Below are 12129 nucleotides of genomic sequence, written 5' to 3' on the forward strand. Positions count from 1 at the left end.
TGGAGATGAAGCATGAGAGATTATGGACTCTGAGAGACAAACTGAGGGTTTTGGAAGGGAGGGGAGTGGGGGGTTATGTGAGCCTGGTGGTAGGTATTAAGAAGGGCAGAGATTGCAAGGCGCACTGGATGTGGTGCATAAACAATGAATCTTGGAACACTGGGGGAAAAAAGAATCTGTCTCACATATTAGAAATGTCTGGCTGCCTCAGTCCAAAGAGCATGCGACTCTTTATTGTGGGGTTGTAAGTTCAAGCCCCATGTTGGGTGTAGAAATTACTGAATAAATATGTTCACTATTAAAAGAAAAAACCAATACAGAAGAGACATTGGGTTCAGGGGTCTTAGGAGAAGCCCTATGAAGGGGCTGACAGGCTTTGTGAGTTCCCCAAGTAGAGTATGAAGTGGTTCGTTGGAAGTTCCCTGATGCCTTCAGGATCCAAAATTACCTTGGGGGATGCTGATGAGGAAAAGGGGTTTCAGTCAGTAATGGTGCGTTTAGGCATAAGCCAGTAGGCAGGAGAGGCAGGCATGGGAAAAAGTCTTTCTCAGCCCCTTCAACACCAGAGAAGACCCAGAGCAACCAGCACTCACAGAGTGCTAGGTGAGGCACCCTATGGGCACCGTCTCCTACACCTACCATTCCCTGGACCCTAACCACAGTGATCACATGGTCTCTGCCATCACGTCCCCTGGCCCACAAAACATACTCTCCCTCTGAACACCACAAGAGTGTGGGACAGGGAGAGCCTTGCTGTGCCTGTAGCTCACAGTCTGTACTTGGGTTCGGGACTCACACCCTAACCTCGGTTCAGGAGGTGTGGCCACAGCTTCCCAGAATCTGGCATCTGACAGACACACCCTGTCCATCTCTATCAGTCCTTCCCACTGCTCCCACTCCCATCACAAAGAGCCACAGGGGCATTTGCTCTTTGCAAGCTCTTTAAGAGCAGACTGTTTAGAGACTTTAGAGATCTGCCTTATAGCTGGAATCCTGGAGACGGGGGTCCTAGAGAGGCCACACCAGTGACACAGAGAAGACTGAATATTTCATTACAATGAGAGCCACTAGAAGGGCTTCCCACCAGCTGAAGCACCACCTCCCCACCAGCCAGACTGCTAATCCTTCAAAAGCACATGCTTCCTCCTCTGTATAATAGAAGATCCCATAGCTGGCCACACTGGACGATGGAGAGGGTTGAAACAAGTTAACTCAGCAAAGCTCATGCTGGGGCTTTAATGATGACATTGGTCACCATGTGCCCCCTCCCACTTGTTCCTTCCCCACCAAACAGGAGAACAATAAATGGAGAAGTATTTTAAACAAAAGTCAAGGCAAAGAATTTAACTAGAAAACTCAACCAGAATATCCAACGCTTGGACATGCTGGCTGGGCACCCAGGACAATGCTAGACACTGTACCTCCCCGGAGAGGAGGGAAAACATGGCCCCAAGGATGGGGTGAAAGGGAAGGTACCAAAGAAACTGGTTCATAAACCAGTTTATGAACCCTGCTCAGTCCATACGCCCCACCTCTGCTATCCGTTCACCAGGGGGCTTCAGACCAGTCACTTCACCTGCTCAAGCCTGTGTCCTCAGCTAGGAAAGTGAGTTATCCCACAGGGACCTTCCATATCTGCAGGTGGATCTCTAGGGTGATCCCATGAAAGGCAGTGCCAAGAAGTGAGCCAGACTGTACACGGAGGGCACAACTACCACCAGGCAGAGCATTCAGGCAGGCTGCTCAGTGGCGGGGGAGTAGCCATGAAGGCTGGCTGGAGGCCTGGCCCTCGAAACCAGAGAATGAGGGAGTGGGTTGGGGCAGTACCCAGGCCGGAGCACTAGAGAGCTCTCAGATCATCGCACTGGGGTTGGCCAGTGGCAGCACGGCTCTCACTCTATTGCGACCGTCTCTGATCCGCGACACTGGCATCCTAATGGATCTGCCTGTCAGCCATGGATAAGCATGGAGCTAATAGACGTCAAACAGCATTTGCATTTCTGAGATGGCTTCATCTGCCCCCTCTCCCGGGACTCTCCAAACTGATATTTGAAATCTAGACAGATGGGTCTGCTCTTGGACAGCTCCTCTTCCAGAATCTCACAGGAAAGAAACAATTATTTAATTATTTCCTAAACAGACAGCCAGTGCTGAGCTTACTGAACAACCAGCCCAACCACGACCACAACCGGAAGCTGCTTCTATCCTGTGAAGGCAAGCAATTCCCTAAGAGACTCGTGCCCCTTGATGTTACAGTAGCTTTCATTCATTCACTCAGAGCCGCTTTGCCACGAATCATCTTGTTCATCAGCAGCACTGCAGAAGGCCATGAGTGAGCGGGACGAGGAAGGGCGTCGAGGAGGTGAGCATCCCGAATGGGTGCAAGGACCCAACCACGCTGCTAGCTTTCACCCAAGCTCCCTCCCGGTGGAGACAGCAGGGTCAGGATGGAGTTTCCAGCTTGGATTTCAATTCCCGGGACTTCTAGCTGACAGAAAATGCTGCAGAGTTGTCTGTCTGGGGAACATCTGCATTTGGGGCTCAATCTAATACAGTCCTCGACACAAGGTAATGAATGTTTTTTCTGGCTTTCTCTGGCTCTATTTTAAACTGTCATCATTTTAAACCATGAAACATGTCAAGTGATAATTAAACCTCACCACAGACAGGTACGGTGGAAATGATTAACTTTTACCATTTCCCCCACATACATTTTGAATATTCTGACTCCCCACAGTATGGGATCATTACATTGATGGATGAGAAAAGTTGTCTTTATAATGATTTATTTTTAAAAGAACCAAAACAGGACTAAAAACTCTGTAGTTCTGCACTGGGTTTTAATTCGAATACTCCTGCCATAAGCTCACATGGAGAGACAGGAAGTGTGGGGGGAGGGAAGGGCTCTGACTGAGGGTTATCACCTCTAGCCCTGCCCCAGTGGGCTGTGGGACCTGGGACATTCCCCCAGCCACCTCCAATGATTGGTTTCCTCATCTGTCAGACACCCATGCTGATCTCCTCCTCCTGCCTAGCTCAAAGGTTTTCATGAATGAAGACATGAAATGACAGATGACAAAGCTCATTGAGAGCAAAAAGCAGCCTGCTAACACTATGCAATAGAAGATGCTCTTACCCTGGGGATAAAAATATATGTTTATAAAAAATAAAAAATTAAAAAAAAAAAAAAAAAAAAAAAAAAAAAAAGAAGATGCTCTTACTCTAAATTCTGTATACAAGGCCAAGCGGTTTGCTAGCCCAGCTTTACACAACTGCAGTTCAAAAAAAACAAACAAAAAAACCAACTCAACTCAACTCATTTTATTTTCACCTGAAGTTTCTAAGCATGAGATTAGATCTGACCCTATCAGACAAATGTCCCCTCTTAGCCACAGGACTCCCATTTTGTGTCCAAATAGGCAGCGACTCACACAAATGATAAAAATTCAAATGCAGCAGCCAAGCAGCTGGATGGGAATGCTGCTTCCAGCAAAAAAAGAGAGCAAATAACTGCTAAAATTAGTAAAACAAACAGATTGAAATGTATTTTTACTCTGACAACTCATTTTCCAGACCTGTGATTTTTTTTTTTTTTCTTTAAGGCATATTTCTTCTGAACATGGAGGTCCCTGTTTCTCCCTGGCATCAGCAGATATCGGAGGTCCAGCCACCTGGACCCCACAGGCATTTCAATTGCAGAATGACGACTCCACGTTTGTGAATATGAACAGTTCAATCACCATTGGACAAACAATGCTGTATTTCCATGGAGAATGTGCTTTCCTGATGGACCTTGGTTGAGCCCATTTAAATTCTTTGGTCAATTTCCTGTTGAGTTCAAAGGATTCCCCCATCTTTCATCTATTTACAAAATACAATTGCAATGCCTATGTTAGAGGGTGCTCATGAGAATTAAGGGAAAGACTGGAAGTGAAAAGATGGCCATTAAAAACTCTTCCAATCTAGGGAATTTGTATGAAAGCAGTGAAGTAAGGCTTTGACCATAAATTAGTATATGGACAATCGAGAAGCCTTAGTAAAAGGTAGCTCTTGAATGAGAGCACTGGTTATACGTGAAGTCCAGGTTCCCCCATCTCTGTCTGTGGTCCCTGCCCCACCACAATGCCATCACAAGCAGCTAGCACAGTGAGCGCGCCACCCCCCCACCTCCTTCCCAAAAAAGAACAGAATCTCTAATGAAAAATGGAAAATAAAGCTTGTTAGAAGCCTTGCGGTGGCAAGCACTGAAGTTTCCTTCAGGGGAGAAGCTGAACCTTAGCTTTGATCCTTCTGCTTCTGGCTGAAGGGCTCAAGAAAGGAGGATATGGTGGGGGTCTCAAGGAATGGTAACCCTCCCACAGACAGTGGCAGTGGAGGCTCGATGCACCTCAGCAGGTCATGGCATGTACCACCATGGGAGTGGGGAAACAGCAAGACAAGCCATTGCAGGAGGCAGCTGAAGCGAAAAACAAAGAAGGCAAATGTGCCCTGTCACCAGGAATCTGGGTGCAGATACATGTTCCCTCACAAGCTCCTGTGACTTCTGGTCAGCAGGGTCGTATCTCAGCCTTGGTTTCCTTCTCCAGAAGACAAAAGACATGCCTTCTCCAGAAATATTGGGTGAACACTGGCTAAGCTCATCCTACCTGCAAGGCACTCCAAATCCTTTGGGAGTAGGTACTGGGATAGACACTCAGATGTGGAATCATAGAGTAAACGCTAATACACAGAGTAGACCTTATTTACCTTCCTGCATGCATGTGTCCTAACTGGGCAGAGGTCCAGTTGTCCTTTGGGGTCCCCCCTCCATGCCACCTTGACTGCAGGGGCTTGGCCTGACCTGTGTGGAGCCCAGGATCACAAAGCAGCCCACCAGGCTCATCATGGATTCAGGTGGCGGCACATGACCCCAGCCCATCTCACCCAAGGGGATCTTCGCACGGCTGCAGGAAATACCAGCTCAGGGGCACTCTCTCTTCCACAGGATGGAGAGATATACATGGGGAGAATGGACTTACCATGTAGGGAAATCAACTAGAAGGGGGTGAAAAGAGAAACCAGGTCCTCGTGCCCTATACCAAGTGTGCCTGAGGCCAGCACCCTCACCCCTCACCCCCTTCCTGACTATCCAATTACGTAAGCCAATAAGATCCTCTGTTTGTTTGAGCTGGTAGCTGATTTGTGATTTGCAGCCACATGTCCTCACTGACAGGGAATGCCATTAAGAGTCAAAAGGGAACCCTTTGTCAATATAACCATCCTCTGCAGAAAAGACTTTCAGACTTTGCCTCTACCAAAACATTCAGTGAGTTGTTCCCACCAAGAGAACATTCTCCCATAATGGTCTACACTGAGCAAAGCCTTTCACAATCGGTTGTCGGCCCATCTGTGAGATGCCTGGCCAGTGACCAACATACCCAGGTGGCCTTTCTGTCTAAAGGATGCTTGTACATCTCCTCAGCTGACACATTCATTGATGTGTGTGCCCTGTAAGGGCAAGGACCACACCTTGTCCTCACTGCACACCCCGGAAACTCCAATCCACCCAAGGAAACTTCTATTAGCATCCAATAAACCCTGGAGAAACCCTAAGAATGGAACTTAATTTCCACAGGAGCTCTCTCTCCTTGGGAAGTAGTAATTACCAAATGAGGCTTCAGACATTGATTCAGAAACACTGCAGGGGTGACACGGTAGCTGAGAGGCTGGGAACTCCTCAGGGGCTCCAAGAGATTAAGACAGGTGGGCAGTGGTCAGCCTACACGCCCGGGAGAACAGCAACAGCGCCATTCAACCACACTGACCATACTCAGACCCTCCCTCTGTTGACTATAACTGTTCCCCGAAGGCTACATGTCACTGTCTGGCTCCCACGGAACCAGAGGCCAGTCAGAACCTGCTCATTTCTGTGACAAATGTTCTCTGACTTCCTGGTGAGCACAAGGCAAGCGAATAAGCTTCCCTCATGCAACAGTCAACAATTTGCAAAAAAAAAAATTCTACATGCAGACCCTGAAGCGTTTCTTGGAATCCAGTGGCAGCCTTGGCCGGGAAGGGTAAGTGACAGAGGGAACAGAGAACCATGGGGTGGGCTGCCATGCACAGGCTCTCCTTACCTGGCCTGCCTGATATGCAAGCACCACCACCACCCCTGCCCCCCCCCACCCCCCTTCCACCCCAGACACTGTGGCTCATTCACCAAGCACAGCACTGTCACCAGAAGATGCACATGAAGCCCTCACCACAGCCCCAGGAGACCAAGAGACAGATGGCTGGGCAGCAGGGAGCTCCGAAAAGTGAGTGTGACCAGAAGAGAGAGCACTGGCAAGCCTCACTCATTTTGATGAGAAGTCTCACCTTGCAGATTATTTCTAGTTTTGGCTCTGTTCCCACTGAAGTGGAGAGATTAAACATTTGTTAAGAGAACAACACTATCTGAAAATAGGAAGGCAGGTTTTTTTTTTTTTTTTTTTTTTTAAAGAGAGTTTTAAAAAGATGAATTAATTCTCATGACAAGAAGAGAATTAGAACATAATGGTCAGTTGGACTCTGTACCTCATTTCCTAATAAAGAAAGACTGCTCGGCAGCAATGAGACAAAAGAGACAGAAACAAATGCCTTTTAAGTCACAGATAATTAACCCCAGAGGCTTGCTGATGGCACATGAGTATTGCTAGGGCAAATGGCTTAGCAAGTTTGAAAAGAGCTTCAGTGTTTATATGGAAAAGACAATTTCAAGGCTTCCTGAAAAGCAGAGACTCCTTCTGGCTGATGGACTGGGCAAAGGGCGAAGATGCCAGTGTCAACCTTTACTGTGGGGCCTTGGAGAAGAGAGGGAAGCCTCTAGGGGAGGGACAGGCCTCAGCAGGGAGGGAGTGCCATCATGGTGGGCCACCTCAGTGTGCTGCAGGGCAGGGCTGTCTTGTGAAGGGCTCACCTCATTGGCCCTGGTTGGCACCCTTTAGGTATTGTGACTTCTTAGACTACCCAGCTCTTCCCCCACAAGTTCCACATAGGGATCTTATTCCAAGTGTGCAGTCACATCCCTGAGGAGACTCCGTGACAAGCACAGCCCACGCACGGGGCTTCCCTGCCTCGCCCAGACCTACCGAGGCCCTATCATGGAGATCTAGCTCACCTGCACCAGCTTGTCAGTACCAGCTAGCAGAGGGACCCACAAACCCAGAAAGAGCATAGCCACTCTCTGAGGACCTTTGTTAAGGTGAGTGAGCCTTCCAAGAGCGCTGGTGAGAAGCAGCAGCACAGCAGATAGGACAGGGGGATCTGGAGTTGCGGACCCAGAGCCAAACAAGCCGGCAGCCCCCATACCTGTGATTCTGCCTTATGTTAAGTGGGTACGTCACATCAAGCCAGGTCGGCCCTGGGATGTAGCAGGCGTCTAATGCTTCTTCAGGACTTGCTGTGTATAAGGCACCCAGGAGGCCAGGGGGAAAGGCCTGGCTCCCTGCCCTCCCAGGGCTCGCCCTACACAGCAGCATGAGAGCTGGCCCTTGAGTGCAGGCCATAACTGCCCGTGCTGTGTCCTGTGGTGCTGAAACCCTGGGCAGGGAGTCACACGCGTGCAGTTCTAACAGCAGCACGGGCATCTGCCATCGTCAGCCCTGAGCTGCAGTGAGCAAGGTCCTGCTGCTTCCAGATCTCTGGGGACAGCTGGAACTGCCCAGGTGCTAGGAGGGAACAACCGCTCACCCAGAGCCTGGCGGACCTTTGATCAAGGAAGATCATGTGCAGGGGCAGGAATGAGGACTCGGGTTCACTTGGGCTATCTCAGTCCACCACTAATCTTTCTAGGCCCAGGCACTCAGAATTATCTCGGGGAAGCTCAGGGAACAGAAGCATGGGGTGACCCACAGCCGGAGACTCCTCTGGATAATGCCATGCATGATCCTTGGCAGAGGCCCTTGTCCTCAATCCCTGAGCTTTATTCTGATGGAGTAATTGAAGGGATGGTAACTATGACACTCAAGGACAGTTCTCACCCCAGTGCCCAGGGAACTTTAATCTGGGGAGAGAAATTTTATGTGTTGCCCTTAAGTTCTTAAAGACACCACCAAGAAGAGAGCAGTTTCTTCTGACTGTGACATGAAAGAATTCGAGCAAAAAGTTCAAGACTCTGACAGAAGAGAGGATGGGAACAGGCAAGGTTCCAGATAATTCCTCACGGTCAACAGGCCACAACATGCAAGGTCACATACAAGTCTGGTTGGAGACAGAGGGATGGGCTTGGTGACTGGAGACATTTGTCACTCTAGGTCTAAGGCCAGATCTACATGGGCAAGATAGGAAGAGCCATAATGGAGACTATCAACCCCACCAGGCACGGATGCCAAGGAGGGAAAGAGGCGGAGAAGCCTTTTATCAGTGGAGCTTGCAGCCAGAGTCACCCCTGGATTCTCAAGTTTCATGAGACTTTCATGGCTTGCTGACTGTGATTCAGGATTAGGAATAATGGTCTGTACTATTACTATGTCCTTTTCTCCAGTAAGACTGAGGAATATACCCCAAGTCAGCCTGTGAGTAAGTAGAGAGGTAGGAGTCTACTGCCGACCAATCTGTCATGCTCACAACTGGGTGTCAGATCATTGTGTCCAACCAGAACACACCAGCCAGCTGTGCCACCCACTTCCCACTCAAGCTGGGGCAAGCAGGAACAATATAGTTTTCCAGCAGCTGAAAAATGGTGGCACCACCCAGAAAGAGCCCATTTCTGTGGGGCTAGGAGTAGAAAGAGTTCAAGAGTAGAAAGAGTTGAGGCCCAGGGTCTATTGGAGAGAAACCGCAAACTCCCCTGTACAGGAGAGTGAGGGTAGAAAGGTGACGGAAACTTCATCTCTTTGCCCAGAAGGCAGTCTTGGTTTGAAAAGGACCTACTACCCCAGGCACTGCCAAATGTGGCAAATTCCCTGCATCTGCAGCCATTAAAGAAGTTACCTCAAAAGAAGCTAGGAGTTTATTAATCCGTTTTACAGAAGAGAGTCAGCCAGATCGCATTATACCAAGACAGATTATGCAGGCAACTGAGAGAGATCCAGAAAACATCTGCTAAACAAAATCAGAATTAATGGTAAACAGAACGCAATTCTTGATAGCTGAAGTTCACCCAGATGCAGAGAACTATAAAGGGGCTATTAGAGGCAGCTGCCAATTAAGGGCTAATTCCAAAGGTTTTCAGAAAGGGAGGGTCTAGTCACACAGCAGGGGAAGGGGGGCAGTGCAGGCAGGTCATGTTTATTTAGGAGATTTGCATTGCTAAGGAGTCAGAGCCACCATGGGGGTGTGACAGTCACTCCCTCTTTCAGTCTCCTTCCTTCAGGGAAGACAGAGCATCCCTGCTCTCAGGTCTCCCTCACATCCTGCCAGAAGTCAGGTCAGGCTGGCCTGGACGAGAACCTGTGAGAGAACCATCCCTGGGAGGCTGGATCACGCAATAGGACATTGGTACCCACACCAAAATTCACAGCCTCTAATCACAACGCAGTCGCAGACATCTGGAATGGTGTCTAGATCACTGCATGTTCCGAAGAGATGGCTGACAAGGGCTGAATTATTCTGGCCGCTTGGCTCAGCTCACTCAAGTGTTCTCTCAGGGCTGTAATTCAATGTGATGGAATCAGTTAGAGAAAAGTGCTGGTCTGAGCAGATGAATTCTGGCAGTCTCAATCAGCACCAGCCCTCAGAGTGGACACAGGAGTGTCTCAGAGAGGTGAGGTTGGCACCTTTGGCTGAAGCCTTAGAAAAAGTTGAAATTGAATTGAAGGTGTCTGGAGGGAGGTAAAAATACACGTGCAAAGGAAAGGAGATGAAGATGCAACCATCTGTCCTTCCCTAGGCAGCTAGCACAGGTGGCTCCCACGGCTCGAGGACTGAAGGAGGAAGGGCTTGGTGGCTGGGGCAGGCACATGTGTCCTTCCCAGAAGACATCCTGCCAGTCCTGCAGTCCTGCCACACTCACTGGTACGACATATTTCCCTCCAGGTTCCCCTGAGAGCCCCAGCCCTAGGGTAACTTGTCATCAAATAACCCCTAGACAGTTTGCTTCTAAGAGTCCCTCTTAGCTCTCCAGCCTTGGCAGTGGGCATGAATGGGCAGAAGAATATGCACAAGAGAGATTCAGTGCATGAAAAGGACATTGGTCCAGAGGGAGTTCTTGTTCCCACAAATTAGCATGGAAAGGAAGGAAGATGCTCTCCTCTTGTCATGTGTTGCTAAGGGTAAATGCTCTCTGCAAACTTGAGAACTGTGAAGTTATTCTCATTATCACCATGTTACACCCGGTCCATGCCAAACCCATGGAAGTTACTGGACCCACATCATAGGCTCATCCTGGGCATTGAGGACACACTCCCTCTGCCTGAACTCCCTGGAGCAGACCTTGCAAAGGATCCTGCATAGAAGGCCAGCCCAGAGACAACTGAATACATAAGATTAAGACACCATGGGAAACTAAATTTGAGAAATGCAGCATATCACACCCCCTTTTGGGAGTCAGACTTAGCATCATAAAGGTCAAAGAGGTTCTGCAGTACAAGTCTCAACAACTAACTCTATACTGAGTCCAGCACTGGCCAAGTGGATTATTTTCCTAGGGCTGTGACTATAAAGTCCACAAACTCCAACCCCACTGTGGTCTATCTTAGACTCCATTCCCACCAATTTGAGTCCCTCTCACTTCTCACTTCACAGACTTATTCAACACTTCCCAAAAGTCATGTAGGATGAGCTTGTGGCTGATCATCCGTTTGTGCCACTGAACCTGAGACAGAGAAGATACTCCTCAGTCAGATGTAGCCTGAAAACAAAAAATGGGAAGACATCTTGGATTGTGTGACTGGGAGGCTTCCTCCTCCAGACCTTGCCAAACTCTCCTGGGCCTGGTAAACTGGGCAGAAAAATTCAGTGTTACTTATTTGCTCCTCTTTCCTTTCCAACTGAAAAATAGCCCTAAGTGTTTGTTGAGAGACAATAATGTCTTATTTTCATCTGTAGGAATAATTGTTTATTGGAATATTTAAAGCATTTCTATAATTGTTATACTTGTGCACTCTTCTGGAGAAGAAAAACCATCCCACCATTCAAGCAAGTGAATTCTCAGGCCTGAAAACACTTGTAACCAACCTGCAGGCTCCCATTCCTCCTTTCCTTCCTGCCACGTTATAAGCACTGACATTAAGGCACTAAGCTATTTTAGGAACTCTCCAACACTCAACTTTGACAGAAACAAGCAAGAAAGACATCAGTTCACAATGGGGGGAAAAAAAAGTTTATGTGCTGTCAGGACAAATTTGCTGGTACAAACTCGAAGCATACACTCCCAGTCAGCCAGCTGTGAGAGCTGCTAATTCCAAAGACGAGAAGGTTATGGATGAGTAGAGCACAAGTCAAACACACCTTTGCTCATCCTCCAATGGTGTCAGTTTTCAGTGGACTTGGAGCCAGAGGTCCAATCCAGCCTTTTAAGGCCTCTGAGCAAATATACACATGATTCTCTTATACCCCAGCCTTAGTATTTAGAGACCTTTCTAACGTAAGGAAAGTAAGATTCCAGAATAGTTAGGTTGATATGTAATTCCATAATGCAAATTAATTCCCAACATTCATACTCGGGGCTACTGACATGAATTAAATAATACTCAAAACCAAATTTCATGCCAACTTTTCTGCTCAAGGCTATTTCTTTCCCATTTACATGGTCACCAATAAGAAACATGGCCTTCTGGCTCCACCATATCCACCCAATTTCATTTAGTTTTGAGATCGACACAATGCAGCTTACTCTACAGATGCAGTTCACAGGACACCAAGACCAAATCCAGAGACCATGGCAAATGGGAATGGAAGCCACAAAGTTTATCCCAGAGCTAGATTGCCCAGCTCCTTTGAACCCAGGGTTCAAGCCCCATGGGTAGCAGCAAACAACCAGGTGGTCTAGTTTACCAATACACCGAGTATGCAAGGCTTGGGTCTCTTAGCTCTAGAAACATAATTTGATAACATGGCCATTCTAGGTCTTTCACTGTGGGGCTTAAAAGAAGAACTAATCAGGAACCAAGGACATATTACATTTAGAGGTCGATGTGGGATTTGCTCACACCTTTTAGCTCACCACTC

At 48.1% G+C, this 12129-nt stretch overlaps 1 protein-coding gene across 1 annotated transcript in view; it reads right to left on the minus strand.

The window, feature by feature from the left end:
- Positions 1 to 12129, minus strand: part of FSTL4 (follistatin like 4) — a 401404-nt gene that overhangs the window by 348886 nt on the left and 40389 nt on the right. The window lies entirely within an intron of this gene.

Source organism: Mustela nigripes, chromosome 12, assembly GCF_022355385.1.
Source record: "Mustela nigripes isolate SB6536 chromosome 12, MUSNIG.SB6536, whole genome shotgun sequence".
Taxonomy (NCBI): domain Eukaryota; kingdom Metazoa; phylum Chordata; class Mammalia; order Carnivora; family Mustelidae; genus Mustela; species Mustela nigripes.